General features: G+C 39.3%; 1 long non-coding RNA gene across 5 annotated transcripts; it reads left to right on the top strand.

The window, feature by feature from the left end:
• The first annotated feature begins 6,881 nt into the window (after positions 1–6,881).
• On the top strand, positions 6,882–15,619 carry LOC103381693 (uncharacterized). Of its 5 annotated transcripts, none has more exons than XR_003050369.1 (8): positions 6,882–7,174; positions 7,655–7,696; positions 8,985–9,156; positions 9,712–9,764; positions 10,759–10,901; positions 11,487–12,036; positions 13,201–13,327; positions 14,223–15,619. It is a non-coding gene; the product is annotated as an uncharacterized LOC103381693 (long non-coding RNA). The 5 variants fall into 5 exon arrangements; XR_521825.3 differs by having other exon boundaries at positions 8,985–9,764; positions 11,487–11,741; positions 11,881–12,036; XR_003050368.1 differs by having other exon boundaries at positions 8,985–9,764.
• Positions 15,620–16,933: the final 1,314 nt, after the last annotated feature.

The raw sequence follows: 16,933 nt of genomic DNA, 5'->3' as shown, positions 1-16,933 counted from the left end.
ACTTCAGCAGCACTGACTCCTATCTCCTCCTGCAGGCCTTGTTTCATGACTGCTGCAGTTAAGCTGCGTGCCACCCTGGGACTGTTTCTGCCTGACTGTGTCACAATAATTAAAAATGGAACATACATTTAATGTGGTGGGCAACAATTGCTTGAAGGTTCATTAATTTTAATGCTCTCTCAGAATGAGAGTGAGGGGAAATTATATAAGACAACGCTTCAAAGTTGGACGTCACGCAGCGCAAACAGGTGAGTCACTGGGTGAAAAAAAGAAATAAATTAAAAATTGCTACAGCATTCTCTCATGTTCTAATTAAAAAAGAACCATGTTGCTCTCCCGCTGCCTCCTGCAGCGGTCACTACACTTAGTCTGCACCTGTGATTTAGCACCAGTCGCGGCATCTCCAGGTGTCCAGGTGCTAACAACCTGACCAGTCCAAGGAGTCCAGATTTGGCCAACGTTTGGCCTTAAATACTCGGCTGCTCCCGCACTATATATGCTCCCATTTCCTTAAGCAAAGATCTCTAATCACTGGGTCATGGACCAGTGCAGGCTGTTTGGTTGTTGGGTACTGGTCCACAGAAAAAAGAAAACACAGTAATTTAGTCATCCTTTGTGATTTCATCATTTTCAGGATCACGACTGGAGGTGTGGTCAATCCCAGGAGTCATCAGGTGAGGGCGGGGCCACAGCCTAATCTTCTGACTTAAATGGAACACAATGTTTTTGTTAGACACAGAGGCTTTAGTCACAAACAAGAGGAGCTCCAATAGTACTAGCCTGAAAATCCTTCTCTCTCACACTGAAGTTGTTTGCCCTTTCATCCCTCTGTTTGCTACATGAGCAAGTTATTTTTGTCTGCCGCAGTACTGATGTCTACCTCAGGAAAAAAAAAAAATCTAAAGACAACCTTGTCTGTTGAAAGAGGTTTTGTGATTTCAGCCTGCGCCGAGAGCTGGCTGATTAATTTGGCAGCACAGAGAATCACACTGGAACGTCTTCTCATATTTTGCATCTCTCTCTGGCAGCTAACGCCACCGTGCATTGTTTTTCCTGCAGTTATCTGTTTCATCTGCAGATGAAGAGACGTGTCGCCACGCTCGAAAGCATGAAGTGATCAATGGATATCACTGGCTCGGACCGGTTCTCATGTGTTCATTAACGGGCCGTGCTGCAGACGTATGTGCTCGATGAACAGCCACTGTCCTCCTGGCGAGGAAAACGTCTGAACACAAAGTCTTTGTCTTAAAACTCATACAATCCCAACTCACAGCTATGACTCTGGGAACATTTGTGAAGCCATCAACCTCTGGAGGCATCAATAAAGGATGTCCTGCCTTTTTCTGCCGAGGTTATTGTGAGCATGAATCACAGTGTCTGCAGGAGAAGAGGAGTTTTATTTAATTTAAATGAAAACACTCCATTTTCTTTTGGAAGATTTAGGTGAGGATCTGTTATTTAAACTCATAAAATATGATTTCAGTGCATTTCAGCACTGTTGTTTCTGGCTTGAGGCTGACATTAAGCTATACACAGGACTGACTCCGAGGTTTTAGCCATTTTATCAACAAAAGGTAATTGTGCCCTGACTTTTGGCTAAATCTAAATTAAAACATCTGGCCTGTTATTAAAACTACTTTGTGGTTATTGATGTTTTGAAAATGTTACAGCTGGACTTTTAATTGTGTTTTTGCATTTGTTTTGTGGTTGTTTGTCTTATGGCTAATTTCTGCCAAAGTTCTCAGCTAAAGTTTCTATCATACTGGTTATCTTTTTGCTATTTTCCTGTTATGCACAAAATGTTTGTCTGATCTTTACTTAGTTACTGAATTGTTTTCAAGCAAACATAACTGTTCTTCTCTTTAATAAACTGACTCACAATACAAGACAATAACAGTAAAACATTTGTATGTTATATCACCATGACCCTTTGGACGTTTTAATGTCATTGTTTTTGGCCTCCTTTTCAAGTCCATAATGGAGTATTTTTGTTGTTTTCTTAGAACATCTCCAGTCATCCACTACATCTTCTGATTCTAAGTAGAAACCTCAGGCTCAGACTGTGACCCCTTCACTGACTCTCGCTCCAGGCTTCAGACTGACGGCACAAATACATCGATTACTGAGCTCAGCTCCACTGCTCTGATGACAGAGTCCTGATTGGCTACCAACCTGTCCTACAGCATCACCTTGGAACTCTCTTCAGAGGGGGAGCATGGACCACCCGCCACCGGCTGAGCTGAGAATACTGCAGCTCATTTCAGAACAGAGGGGGAAGATCTTCTTATTCCCAGGAAGTGTGGATGTGTTTCTCCAGTCTGCGAGGTCACAGGCTCATCAGCTGTTACAGACGCCTGAATATTTAATCAAGGCTGTCTAACGAGGTGAACAAATTCAATCATGTAGAAGGTTGTAAAACTAAATGACTCACGTGAAGAGTGTGGAGACCTGAGAGTCACATCTCTGCTGCCACAGATGAATTAATACACTGACGTCCCAATCCATTGATCTGATCTGATCCTACGTTTCATTGCTACATTCTTACATGTGGATGGGCAAAAAGTACATTAGAATATGACAACAACTAATACACAACGTTTGTAAAGATTTTTTAATGAATTAAGTAAACTGTACAATAATTATTTAAATGAAAAAAACAACAGTTGAATTTTTCCATTCCATCCGTCCATCCATGCATCCATCCTTTCAATCCATCCATCCATCCATCCGTCATCCATCCATCCGTCCCTTCAATCAATCCATCCATCCCTCTGTCCATCCATCCATCCATCCCTCCATCCGTCCATCCGTCCATCCGTCCATCTGTCCATCCATCCAATCACCTACTTATTTACATTGTTTTGTTCTGCTTCTTCCAGGGAAACGCTAACACCATATTTAAACCTCCACTCTTCCACCCATGGAGGCTTAAATGTTCATTATTGTATTATATAGTTATATTTATTATTCCTTCTTTTAATTAGATCATAATAAACCACACTGAGATCATGGTCTAAGCCTTTATTGCTATTTTGTACCATTTACACCATTTTCTCCCCATGTAGTTTGCATTTAATCACAAATTAACACCAGAGAACAAATATGTGAGGACACATTGTCAAAACTCAAGTGTTTCATTATCAGTTTATGATTTCAATCTGGTCTGTGATAAGACGAAGGATCCCCACTCCTGTTGGTTTACATCACCATCAGCGTCACTGATGCTTTAAACATGGATCACATCAAACCTGGCAGTTATTAAAAGCAAACTGAAAATAATCCTACACACACACACACACACACACACACACACGCACACACAAACAGCGATGCCAGAAAATCCAACTAGGGAGTTGGAACTTCAGCAACTGAACTGAGTGTTTAAAAAAAGACTCCCTGAGGTGAAACGGACGGTTAACGTGACCTCACATGGATGACTCACACCTCCACTCAGAAATTATTTTACTCCTCTGCTTTTCAGAGTTGAGATTTCTTAATATACACAATAAAATAAACCCTTCCGTCCTTTCCTTCTCTACTTTTTTCTTTCTTTCTTTCTAAGTCCCTTCATTTCTCACCGGGCTCTTTATTAAAAACGCAGTGACTTATGGAGGAAGTGCCATCTGCCGCTGTTGGCACACAGACGCACACACATTCTGGCGCTACTATAAATACAAGCAAGACATATGCATACGGACACACACAAGTCTGCAAAGAGTCAATGAGTGACTGATGGGAACGCTAATATTGACGACGCACGGCAATTTCATGGCTTGAGAAAAGGAAGTTGATGAAGAAACACAGGGTCTCAGCTGAAGAAACAAACTGTGTTTACAGCCCCCTCACTCCGCACACACACAGACACACACACACACACAAATACACACCAACACCACCTCCAAGCATCTTCAGCATCAGTATAATTCTTCTGGAGTATTGATTTCCCTCGTGCACCGAGGAGAATCCCTCACTATAGCTGTGGCATTTATGTAAACATCTATCTACATGTTGGTAAAATCCAGTTGAAGTCGACTGTGTCTCTGCTGTAACTCCTCTGTCACTCCTGTCCTCATCCATTCACATCTGTCGCTTCGCAGGAGATGAAAAACAACAAAGAGAGAAGAAGAATCAATGCTCCAGTGAAGTGTACTGAGAATGTAAACGAAGGAGAAATGCAACATTCAGGAACGTAAGCTCGTGTTAAAAATGCCATTTAAAAAGTTGTAGCTTTGACAACATGGGGGAGATGATACAGTGATGACTTTGATGAAATGTATACTAAAGGAAGAAAAACTGATTATTATTATTATTATTATCATTATTATTATTATTGTTTTTTGTTTTTTAAGTGTAAGAGATTAAGGCAGTGGTTACCAAAATGGGACCATGGAGCTTTTGCATGGGCATAGGTGAAGGTACTGTATATTCCTTTCAAATGTAATATTTTTATTTGAATAAATAAAAATATTCCCTGTTCTCCACTGAGTCACAAACCAGAGATGGAATTCCACAGTTTAAACAGCAGTGAACAGATGGTTGTGTAAACAGCAGCTACTGACAGAAAGTTGGACAAAACCCTTCTTCCCTTCATCCAACTTCATCTATCTACTCCACACACACTGAATTCAAAACCAGGTTTTCTTCCAGATTTCTCATTTTAAAAACCCCAGAGATTCTGCAGCTGCTCTCCATAATCACCAGGATGCTTGTTAGAGATGCAGCTCAACAGGTGTGTTTTCTTCACCCTGACAGACAGAACCAAAAGAGGAGACATAAATCTGCCTCGGTTTCTGTTAAAAGGAGGAAAACATAATAAATGTCATCATGAGATTTGTGTTCAAAGCATTCAGTATACAAATCTTTAGAAAAGATTTTTTTAGCCATGCATTTTATCACAACTGAAATATCAAGTGTGATGTGGAAAAGGTTTGGGTTTCATTGTATCCTAATATATATATATATATATATATATATATAGATCAGGATCTGGAGGATTCTCTGATCTGTGTGGCATTTAAATGCTACTGGAAATGAATTTTGAAGAAGTGAAGGTGAAATGACAAATGAAATAATGAGTTCTTTCTTGTCATTTTCTCCAGTCTGCTGTGAGCTGGTGCCCTTGTTATATATTTTCCTTCCAGCGTCTTTATTGACATTCATTAAAAAATGAGTCAATATGTGCAATTTTAAAATACACAATACTTCATTTTCACATCTTCGACTCCTGAAGGTCCTGATCACTCAGAGTAGTTACTGTTTCCCTCTCCTTCCTCTCCTTAGTCTAGCTGAGCACAGCAGTCGAGATGAAAGAAAGTTGGTTTGAATAAATATTTAAACTTTGAGGACAGACGTCCTGACTTTAAAGCAAAATACCATTGATTGTTTTTTCTTTATACTTCATCAGGACTAAGGCTTTAATGGACGGAAAGACTAAAGAGCCCAGCATTAGTTTGTCATCTGTTCAATAATAGAGATATTATATTTAGGAAACAGATGAAGGCAGACTTTATTGAGCACAACATAATTTTAGAGCTAGAGGCAGCGCCAGGGCCGCCAGCAAGTATCAGTAAATGTATCAGAAAATACCATTACTGTAGTGTGTGTTTATATATATATATATATATATATAAGTTGAGTGAAAAGGCAGTCAATGCATGGAACATTGTGAATAAGAATATTTAAACATTCAGCAATGCTAAAGCATCATTGTAACCCTACAGCAAAAACATTGCTAATACTAAAGGAAAAACAAAGCGAAAATGTCGACAAAAACCTGAAAGAATTTAAAGGGACATTGCCGAATACCTTAAATAAAGAGAGGAATTTAGTCTACAAAAACCAAAACTAAATGGAAAAAAATCTCTGTTTAAAATTAATCCTTAAAAATGGACAAATGACTCAAATCAAACCCACAGCAACAAAAACATGCATATAATTATGTCAATAAATTCCAATGTTCCTCTCCATCTTCTTCCTCTTTTCGATGCGCCGCCCCCTACGCCCCAACAACCCATTACCTCTTCCTCACTTGTACCTCTCAGCCCCCCAGGATGCTGAAGTAGGCTCTGACGTAACTGCATGGCATGAATGACGCAGATGTATTCAGGAGTAGGAGGTGTACAGACCTCTGGAGAGAGGCACGGGATCAGGGTGAGGATGGGGTGGTAGAAAAAAGGGAGGAGATTGAGGAAGGAGGAGAGGGAGAGGAACAAGAATTAAAACAAGACAAGGGAAACAAAAGAGGAAAGGAAAGTAAAAGAAGGCAAGAGCGGCCTGGTTGATGAATGGAACTCTGAACATGCCTTGGCGAAGCTAATGCCAATTTAATGCAAGCAAAGTGTTTCGAATTAAAGTGACGTTCTGCAGTGCCACCGGATTTAAATCTGTCCTTTGTTTTTTTTTCTTTAATTCACTCCTGAGGTGAAGGCCGAGAGAAAAATATTCTGTAAAATGGACCCACAAAGTTGGGTCAAGTAAATGGTATTTTTACAGCCAAATTTCACAAAGAAAATTCTCAAGGAAAAAAAAAACTCCCTCAGAAAGTTAAATGTTATATTTACAAGACAGGGCAATTTGTATTCTGAAATAAAATAAAAATTCTCTAAAATTGCTTTAATAGGCTAAACTTTATTATTTTGTATCAAAGGGAAACTATCAGACTTTATCAGACAAGCAGTGTTGTACCGTCGAGGCTCTGTTGGCCGAAACAGCTTCAGAAACAGTTACTTATTTTTCAATATATTTATCATGAATAATTAATGAATACAAATTAACAGAGTATTCTGTTACCAATCAGTTTTTGGGTTGCCATCAAATTGACGTATCAAGGCATTTTAACTGGCCCTCAGTTACGTAGGCGATATGAGTGATTTGATTGGATGGTCAGAGAACACACAGTCTTGAATCTAGCTAACTGCATTTAGCGGCTTGGACTCTGGAAAATTAAGTTTTCTCTGCGACTACTGCTCCAGACCACTGTCGATGCTGACATTCTCAGCCTGAAGCGATATGCTATGAATACGACAGGACACACTGGACTTTCAGCGGTAGAAGGAATGGCGATAGAAAACGACTTGTTAGAACTTCAACGCACGGACAGTTTGTACAACAGAGAAAATGAGGCCCTAAGGAAAAAAGGGAAGTTGTAATTTGTGTACAACTAATCGGAAATTTGGTGAGTAAAATGCGTTTTGTCTTTTAAATAATATTGTTATTTGTTTTATGTTTTTATTGATGCTATTTGATGTTCATTATGTCGATATACTGTCGTTATACTGTATAACGAGTAGTTGTACTACATTCATTATTTGTCTTATAGTTTTATGGAGAAATTAGGTCTTTGACCTCTAAATAAGACATGGAGGGTCACACAGTGGGACAGTGGTTAGCACTCTCCCCTCACAGCAAGAAAATTAGGGTTCGAAAAATGGAGAACCACCATGGATTGAACTAAAAATGAGCTCCTCAGTTGGATAAATGTGCTAACCTTGCTGCTATTTTGTGAGCTAGCCATTATTAGTTATTATTTTGAAAGTTCTGTAGACTATTAAATGTTCTTGATGAGATTTAGAGATTATTATTCTAGTTACGAATTTAAATAAACATATCATTTTGGATAATAAGTACTTTCTGATGCTTTGTTTGGTGTACCAAGGCATTGAACTCCACCAACTACCAGAACATGACAACCAACCAAGTTTGTATACTTCCTTACTTTGAAATACAACTCTGAAGGTGATTTGTTATTGTGTGTCTGATGTTGACTTTGGATTGTTATCTCCACGGTGTGAAACCCAGACATCAGTTCTCTGATTCCATTCATAGCACCAAGAGTCAGCTGAGGACAGGAAGCCTGATTTAAGGTGTTGATTGGCGCTACTCTGTATGTGTGTGTCAGAGTGTGTGTGTGTGTGTGTGTGTGTGTGAATTCCATCATGAAACCCTCCATTCTCACAACTACCAAAGCTGCTGTTTGAAGGTTCTAGTGAACTCTGAGTTGGTCTTGTTTCTATCTGCCTCAGTCTGTCTCATTTTCACACCTCATAATATAAAACTATGTCTGCTTTAAACACAGGACAGTGTTGAATGTTTGCAGCAGTGAGAGGCAAACAGGTGACATCTCCTGCTGAGTGAGTCTGGGAGCGTTGTGTTGTTGGCAAAAGTCAGTGAAATCGGTTTCCATGGTGCAGTGAATTAATCTCTGCGTTGAATAAATGAACGGGAAAAACACAAGCAAAATGTAACGACACGACCACAACACAGATTATGGTTGTTCTTATGGAAATGAGTGTAAGAACAATGTTAGAACACATTGGGCACACAGTGGGTGTCCTTTAGTGTGTTTACAGAATACAGACTCTGTTTGTTTACAGTGTCGTTTGACTATGATTTGGTTGAATATAGGGGCTTTTTTTTTTTAGAAAGGTCTTGTCTTTTTTTTTTTTTTTTAGAAAGGTCTTGTCATGTTTGTAGTTTTTTATTTCAAGTAATAAGTATTAATTTTTAGATCTCACGCCTGTGAAAACTTCTGGATTTGAAAACCTCAGGCTGAAGTCAGAGTCAGTATCCATGTTAAGGGGAATAACAGTAAAGTTGGAGACTTCTTCAGTCATCCGTGGGGTACATCAGATTGATGGGAGCAGATCAGAACAGACACCTCTGTTTATCTGGGTAAATATCTGTTACGGCTGAACATACAGAAATAAACCTCAAGTGAACATGAGCTCCAGCATATGGAAACAGACCAACTGTTCGTGCTGTTAGTAAGAGGAACATTAACATTTGAAGAAACAAAAACCTGCTGCTGCTCTTGACAATAATGATGATGACGCTGATGCTGATGAAGAGGTTTCAGCAGAGCTTTGTCCCAAACATGAGGATGGGAGAGACTTGGGAGGACGCAATCGAAAAATGCACTCATCATGTTTCAATCAGTCATGGATGAAACCACATTAGTCACATCTCTGTGTTTCTGTATGTTGAAGCATATCAGTGCAACACCAATGTTCATGGAGGCAAGAGGAAGGAAGGCAGTGAGGAAAAATTCATAAAGGGGAGGAAGCAGAGGGGGTTGGCAGTCTCCCTGTGCTTCTTTTCATCTGTCGGAGCTCATATTTATGAGAGGGAGAAAAGAAAACATCAACATCAAAAGGAAAGGTAAAGGAAGTCGGGTTCACAATCATCAATGCATCAGTGTAGTGAATGCTCTCATGGATTTAAGAAAATGCAACAAAAATACTTCATTAATTCCACACTCCAGGTCAGGTAAATGTCAGAGCGAGGGCCGTCAAAGACCTCCCTGAAAGCAGAAATAAAATTAGAGCTACGAAACAAAGACTGATTTTCCTTGTCATTATAATGAACTGGAATCTAATCAACATCATGGAATTCACAGTGAGAGAGAAAGCGAAAAAAAAAAGAACGCTAATGCCGGGAACAGAATCTGATCAGTAGTTCTGAAGCTGTTCTAGTACAAACCTGTTACTTTATTTTAAAATAAGCTCAAACGGGCTGAACTGCAGCACGGGTTAAGGTAAAAAAAAACAGGAAGTTATGACCAGTGTTGGTAAATACAGGACATCTAGCTCTGTCGCTTTGTCCTCTGCAGGAGGCGCTATAATCATTGTTTAAATGTCTTTGTAAAATCCCAATGTTTTATTTGCATCTTTAATTCTGTAATCTTCTTAACATTTTTTTCCCCACAAACTCAAGGATGCACCAGTTTAATGATACGTGGTCTGTTGTGACAACAGTGAGACCAAAAGGTTTGTATGATACAGGATTTTATTTCTTCATGACACAGTACAATGAACAGAACCATGGTCATCTTTCATGTATCTGTATTTTACAAGATTCATTTCAGACTTAATTTCAAGGCCAATGTCCAGTCAGGTGCTGCTGCTACTGGTATTTCTATCTTAGATTCTAAACTAAAAGTATGTCTTCATTCAGCAGCGACTTCTTCACGACCTTTTGTGTGAAAGCAGCTGAAGGGGACTTGTAATCAGATGTAATCAATAGGTCTTGGCTTGAGCTCATTATTTTTCCATGCTGTGGTTAGTAATACCAATACATAAATAAAAGATAAATAAATCAGGACTTTATAGAATCATTTTATATAAGGCTTCGCACAAATATGGTTGGAGAACTCTAGAATGACAGTTGAACTGAGGTTCTTTTTACATTAAAAAAATACATATGTACAAATGTGAAAAAAAAAAAACATTACAATACAGTACAGTAATAAATACAGACAAGCTAGTGCCACATAAAAATAAGATATTTATCACTAGGACTGTATGTTGGGTCTCAGTTTGCAGTCACTCACATTTGCATTAGTACTAGTTTCAATTGTTTTTATAGTTGCTGCAAATATACCACTGTCAAATTATTATAAGATACTTTTTTACTATAGTTAAATATATTCCAAGTATTAACTTAAAACTTGTTTTAAGATGTTTTAATAATGATAATGTTCTTGTTACAACCCTAAAAAAACCCTTCCAAATATCCGACCATGTCTTTGAAAACAACATTTTCAATTCTTACCATCTTTTTGGAGGGAATTGAACATTCAATTGAAAGAATGAGAAAATATGTCTCTGGTGTTTGGAGGACTGACGGGTTTTTTTTTTGTCCCTTTTTCTGTTCCTGCTCTGACAACTTACTCTGAATCCACTTCGTTTTACACATTAAACTGATAGTAAGTCTTTTTTGTCAAGCCTCCAGTCACTTCTAATGATGTATTGTGCCTCACAGGAAGTCGATGGCTCTTTCAGTGAGACGTCTCATCTTTCGCTCCATCGGCTGTTTTAATCACAAACAAGCAGCATCCAGTCACGTCTCGTTACCAACCCCAGTGATGAATGGAGATTGCCCTGGCAACACGGGCTGTTTACGCCGTATGTAGAACAACTACTTCAGATTTGTTTTTCAATCACCTCTTGGAAAACAGCAGCGTTTGTTGTACCACTAATCCAACTCCTGCCTCCCATTTTACTGAAAATGTTCAAATCTGAGGTCAGGACAGTGTGAGGAGCTGTCTGTGTGTGAATCACTTCCTGCCTGCATTTGAAAGTGTGCAGTCTGAATGTTGTGACTCAGCCAGGTCTCAACCTGCAGCACTCACACACTTCTGTTCTGCTCAGTGCAACATTCAGCCTCATAAATAAGTCTGGATGTCCATGTCATTAGTGCGGCCCTGCTGTGCTGTGTTCAACAGGTAATCTGGTCTTGACACAGCATCCCAGCACCTGCCTTCACCCCTCCTCTGATCAGCCGCTCTACGTTCAACTAAATGAGTCTCAGGCTTAATCAAAAATTAATCAAACAAACATGTTTTTTTGCTTCATAATCCTGTCTTCATTAACATATTTAACATCTCAGAAATCCAGTTAATATATATATATATATTCTTTGTAATGACTTAAGTTTTTGTGCATCTGCCCTGATTCCAACTTTCCTCCATATGTGTGTCATGCTCACAGAAAAGCGACTGGGACTCCCTGCTGTGCTGGGTCACTGCAGACTGACTTATCTGTTACAGACAGGAGAACGTGTGTATTCTCAAAGCGTCACAGGTCTTGACATGAGTGAGTCTGATCTGTGATGTCAAAGCTGCAGCTTCTTCATTAGCTGCCAGGGCAGCAGGGCTCTATGTTTCATCAAGCAGCTACTGATGCCTGGCAATAGGAGGAGATGCCAGAAGAGACAGAGATTTGAAACAGGAGGAAGAGAAACAGGTCAGACGATGGTGACGCAGACACACTGACAGTTCATGTGATGAATGGATGTAATACATGATCGCAATCAATATATGAATGTAACAGGTGTGGAACTTGTATATTTACATTTTAACTCCTAGAGTTCAATGCTTTTCAGGGTCACAGGAGTTACTGGTGGAGAACATGGTACATCCTGGACAGCCCACTGGTCATCACAGTACCTCATGGGAAGATACAGGAACAACCATTCACACTGACATTCACACCTTTGGTCAATTTAGTGAATGATTAACCCTAGTCCTCCTTGTTCAAGGTCAGTAGGAGAAAACCAGAAGACCTTCAGTGACCACTGGCTTTTACACTGCTGGCCCTTTTGCTGTGTGGTCAGGGCACTAATGTCCCTGAAATGTCTATTATGACACATAAAGAAGTAAAAGAAATACAAATAAGGAATTAATAAGTATAGTATAAAGTACAAAAGTATCAAATACAAACTCCCCAGACCTGCCGTTTTTCTAGTAATTTTCTAAGTAAGAACCAGGTCACAGCCAGTCGTGTGCTACGGTGTAAATGGGATGAATATTGGTGATCAGTGTGTTTGTGGTTTTGTCAAGTTAAGTGTCATTGGCCCAAACCTGTGTATTATCTTTCATCTCTCTCCTGCTGTTGCCATTTAGGCTTCGCTCTGAAACTTCTTCTTATTCGTCCATTTCACACCAATGACTTGAAAATAAATCTGGCTCGGGCCTGTCCATAATCAGGGGAAACCATTGATCTCTCTTGGTCTTTGCTGACCACGGTCACCAAGGACAATTATTTATAATGTGTCCAGATGGAGATGGCACTTGGTCTTGTTGTCGGTTTGGACATGATTCACCGTCTGCATCTTTTACTTCCTTACTTGTTAGCAAAACCCCTTTAGCAGATCTTTGAAAGTAACGACAGTGATTATGGGAAGCGCTCCGGCAGCATCCCAGGGGTCTTTGTAATTTCTATGTTGGCGGTGACATGTACACGGTGGTGTTGTCTTCTGCTGTCCTCCAGGGAGCGGTGCTGTTTACAGGCAGGAGTAGTTTTTGGTTTATGATTAATAATGATGTGTCTCAGCACGTCCGTCTCCACATCATCACTGCTGACCTTGTATAATGAACCTGGGAGTTCTGCCTTTCTCCCATGATAATGGAATGAAAAAAAAAATTCTCCCCGATGCTTTCACAGAGGTGGAGACATTTTAATATCATCACCACATTTGAGATGACAGGTAAAACTTCAAGGAGATACAAAATATCTGTTGTGCTATTTAGTATTTGTTGTTTTTACTGTACTGTGTACTCTATGGCTGTATCCACTTGGCTAAATGCAGTTAGGCAGAAGAATGTACTTTAAAAATGTTCGACGTACTGATAGTTCATTGTCTTGGTTGAGACGCAGCTTCAAAGATTTCAGTCATAATGTGTTGGGTTTGTCCTTCTGACAGGAGGTGAGGAGATGAAGAAGTGAAGCCTCACAGCTGTGGCAGCAGAATGTATGCACACTAAGGCAAAAAATATCCGTGGAGAATTTCTGCTGTGAGAGCCGTGATGATGAATATAAATAAGTAACTGGTAAGCCAGAGGTTTTAATTTGAGTTTTCACAGTGAGAACATAAGAGTGGTTGCTAATATAAATGTGGCTGTTCGGTTCAAACATGGTCATTTGTTCACATACAAACTCATTAACTCAACGGTCGCAATCGTCAAAAATTATGTTTATATCTTTTGTTTCCAAGCTTAAAGAAACACCTGATCTTCTTGCAACTTTTTCTATGTTTAAATTGGGCCTGTTTGTTTAAGTTCTTCTAAAATCCACGTCACTACCATGAAATTAGCTGATATTTTGCCAAAAAAGTTTTCATCAGGTTAGAACAGTTAGAAATGGCTCCAGAAATACTTTGAAATCATAAATAAAACAGGTTGCAACAGGGTTGTACTGTATACTCTGATGAAAGTTCTGCTCTTGGCCACAAAACAAGTTATTTCAGTTCTAAAAAGAACAAAATAATATGCAAACAAATGCAGTCTCATGCATGTGTTAGCTGTAGTGTGGGGGTTTGGTTTTTTTTAAACAGGAGGAACATTTCAAAGCTCTTCCAAATTGAGACCATCTCAGTTGCCATAGCAATGATGGCAGACAACCACACATAGTCTATGAGTTTATGTCTGGCACAGGCAAAAAAAAAAAAATTAGTGGCACCTCAGGCGACACACACACACACACAAACACAATAAACATCAGTAGGTTCTTGATGGAGTTAACAGGTCTGCAGTGACCTACAAAAAGGAACCACTGAGGACGGACAAGGTTATTTTCTAATGACTCCTTGTAGTATTTTGTGTGTGAGTACTCCTCCCTTTGGACACAAACAAACACACACACAACAACATTTGTCCTAGAAAAATCCTTCCTGACCATTACCCTCTCTCTCTTTTTCTCTCCCGTCTCCTTCCTCGTCTCCTAAAGCCTCTCCAGCTGTGATAAGACAGCAGATTCAGATGATGCCCCAGTCTATGGCTGAGGGAGCTGCGGAAAATCCCCTCAAACCAGCTCCTGCTGTGATCACTATCTGAGCTCCCATCTTTCGGAATTTTTTTGGCCCCATTTTCAGTGACATGCCTGCAGCTGTGCTGCAAAAATACATCAGGGACACAGGAGCAGCTCATGGTGCATCCGGTGGTTGATTCATCCGTAGGTGCAGAGGCAGAATACTGGGTGACGCAGGAGGGGTTGACACTGAACCGCGTGTTTCCTGTAGCGTCAAAACAAGCTGAAAATAATGCCTTTCAGGTCTGAAACTGAGAAAGAAAGACGTCTCCGTCACTTGTTTACTAAAACGCCTCTAAAGGAATGTTTTGCTCGTAGGAGAATTGCTTACTTACACAGCCGAGCTCCCACTGAAAAACCACAGTGGGTGGTTAATGTACTGTACAGGCACAACACAGCAGCATATTTTTATTGTTCACCAGTGAGACAGAAATGTTCAGTAATTACATGGCAGTGACCTCTGCACACATCTGTTGGCACAATAGCTGTGGTATGACATGAAGTGTTTAAGAAGCAAAGCACACTCTGCATACACACACACTGTTTACTACATGAGCTGGGCTTTGGGCAAAATGACATTGAAATACCTGATCATTTCCTATGTATTTTGCCATGTTGGCTGTGTTTTTCTGAAAGGGTTTTTGCACTTTATATGCTGTAATAGTTGTCCTGGTTATTAAGTTATTTGTAAGTATAACAGAACTTCGAGTATTGTTGAATTTAGTACTTCAAGATTGACCACAAAATACTGCAGAACTACCGTTATGTTAGCGAAGCGTAGCTGAATAAAAGCTAGATTAAACCTGGAACTAAACAGAAATAAATTGAAGACAGAATTGTTTAACAGAAATGTAACATTTCTCCTCATTATCATAAATAACAATTTTGCAAAAGAATAATCAAATCAAATATTTAACAAACATTATTGTAGATATAGTTATGTTTGTCACTAAGCGTATACTTGGCTACAGGTCAGTCTAGCCATAGTTAAGCTCGTAAAAGAAAAATCAATTTTTTTTTAACTGATGTTAAGAATGAAGCAAAATTATTTTACACACTCTTCATTCATATTTTAATATTTATTAAAATGTAATATTTCACAATTTCCTGGTTTACTTTGTTCTCTCAACCAAGGCTCTTCACTTCCTTTGTTTACCTGCCCTTTTTTGTCACCTGATCCTCTTTCATTACTTTCTGCTGTGTGTCATTTACTCAGCCACTTTTCACAAAACATTATTTGTAATCGTTTGTTGTTACTGTTTCTGACATTTCTAGTTTTCTCTTTTTTCCTCTGTATCTTCCGCTGTATCTATGTCTTTTTTTTTATCCTCACTAAAGAAAACATAGTTTGTTGCTTTATTTACCAGGAAGAGAAACATTGTGGCAAAAGCATTAACCTTTGCCCAAGTGTTCCTGAAAATGGTAACTGAACAACCTACTGGATGGAGAAAATGTTCTCAACAACCCAGTCCTCCAGGAACACAAGGAAAGAAACAAGATGGCTGACATTCACATCATTTGTAAGTAAATCTTTGGGTTGTTTTTTTTTTTTGTTAATTATCATTTTGTCTTTTTCGTCTTTGTTATGAAGTCCTAAACATTATATTAACCACCTGATACCTGTGGAGTGAATCATTTCTTTATAACCTACTGTTTCTTGAAAGAACAAAATAAAGTGACATTAACTTTCCTCAAGGCAAGCGTTTTGTTTTCTAAGAAACCTGAACAAATCCAAATTTCCATCAGTGTACAAGATGGATTTTTTTTGTGACCATTGGATTTTTTTTCTCTCCCAAATGTGAACGAGATAAAAGTGCGTTCAGGGCAGTGGTGGGTCGTTTTTTTCCTGCTGGCACTTACACGAAATTTTACCCAAGCAATAAAAGTGCAGAATTGCATTTGATACGCTGACAAGAAGCAGGACTGAGAGTGGTCTCTTTGTCTCTTCAACGGTCACCTCATGTTGCCACCATTAGCTGTGGCTGAGAGAGGCATAACTGTGAAGGATTTATCGTTTGATCCAAACAGCTGCATCATAGGAACCACTTTACTGGCTGCCTACGTTTCTGGAACACTTACCAAAGGCTTAACACCCAGGGCTGGGAACCAGTTTAGCTGAGCTGTGTGTTAAAAGCTGTGACCATTAAGGAATTATCCAACGTTGCTGTATCTGTAACGGTCAGTTCAGCCCTGGACCAATCACACCATAAGTTACTTCTCTAAAAGCTTGTCATTTGATATCATGATAGCTTGAGCTGCAGGCTGCAGCGATTGGACCTGAGTAGCATCATGGGCTTTTCAGTACTTGGTACAACTGGGATTTTAGCCTGTGCTCAAAAGTCAAGAGTTCAGAATGAGATGACGTAGCCTACGAGAAAACTGCCTGAATTATACTTTGCTTGATCTTGATCTGCTCTGGTGAAGCAACACTTTTTTGTTCAGTTGTGCGTGCTGTACAGCACATGTCATTCCGTGTTGTATTAAACTGTTTTATAAATGTTATTTGATTCATTTAAAAAATTACGTTGCGTTGTGGTTCATGCATTCATTCGTTGTACTTGCTTTGAGTGATAAAATAAGGAGATTGGCGTCTTTTGGACGGTACTTGAGGTTCTTTAGAAGATGTTTCT

The sequence above is a fragment of the Cynoglossus semilaevis genome, chromosome 8 (genome assembly GCF_000523025.1).
Source record: "Cynoglossus semilaevis isolate Cse_v1.0 chromosome 8, Cse_v1.0, whole genome shotgun sequence".
In the NCBI taxonomy this organism is placed as follows: Eukaryota; Metazoa; Chordata; class Actinopteri; order Pleuronectiformes; family Cynoglossidae; genus Cynoglossus; species Cynoglossus semilaevis.
This window is presented reverse-complemented; position numbering and strand designations above follow the sequence as displayed.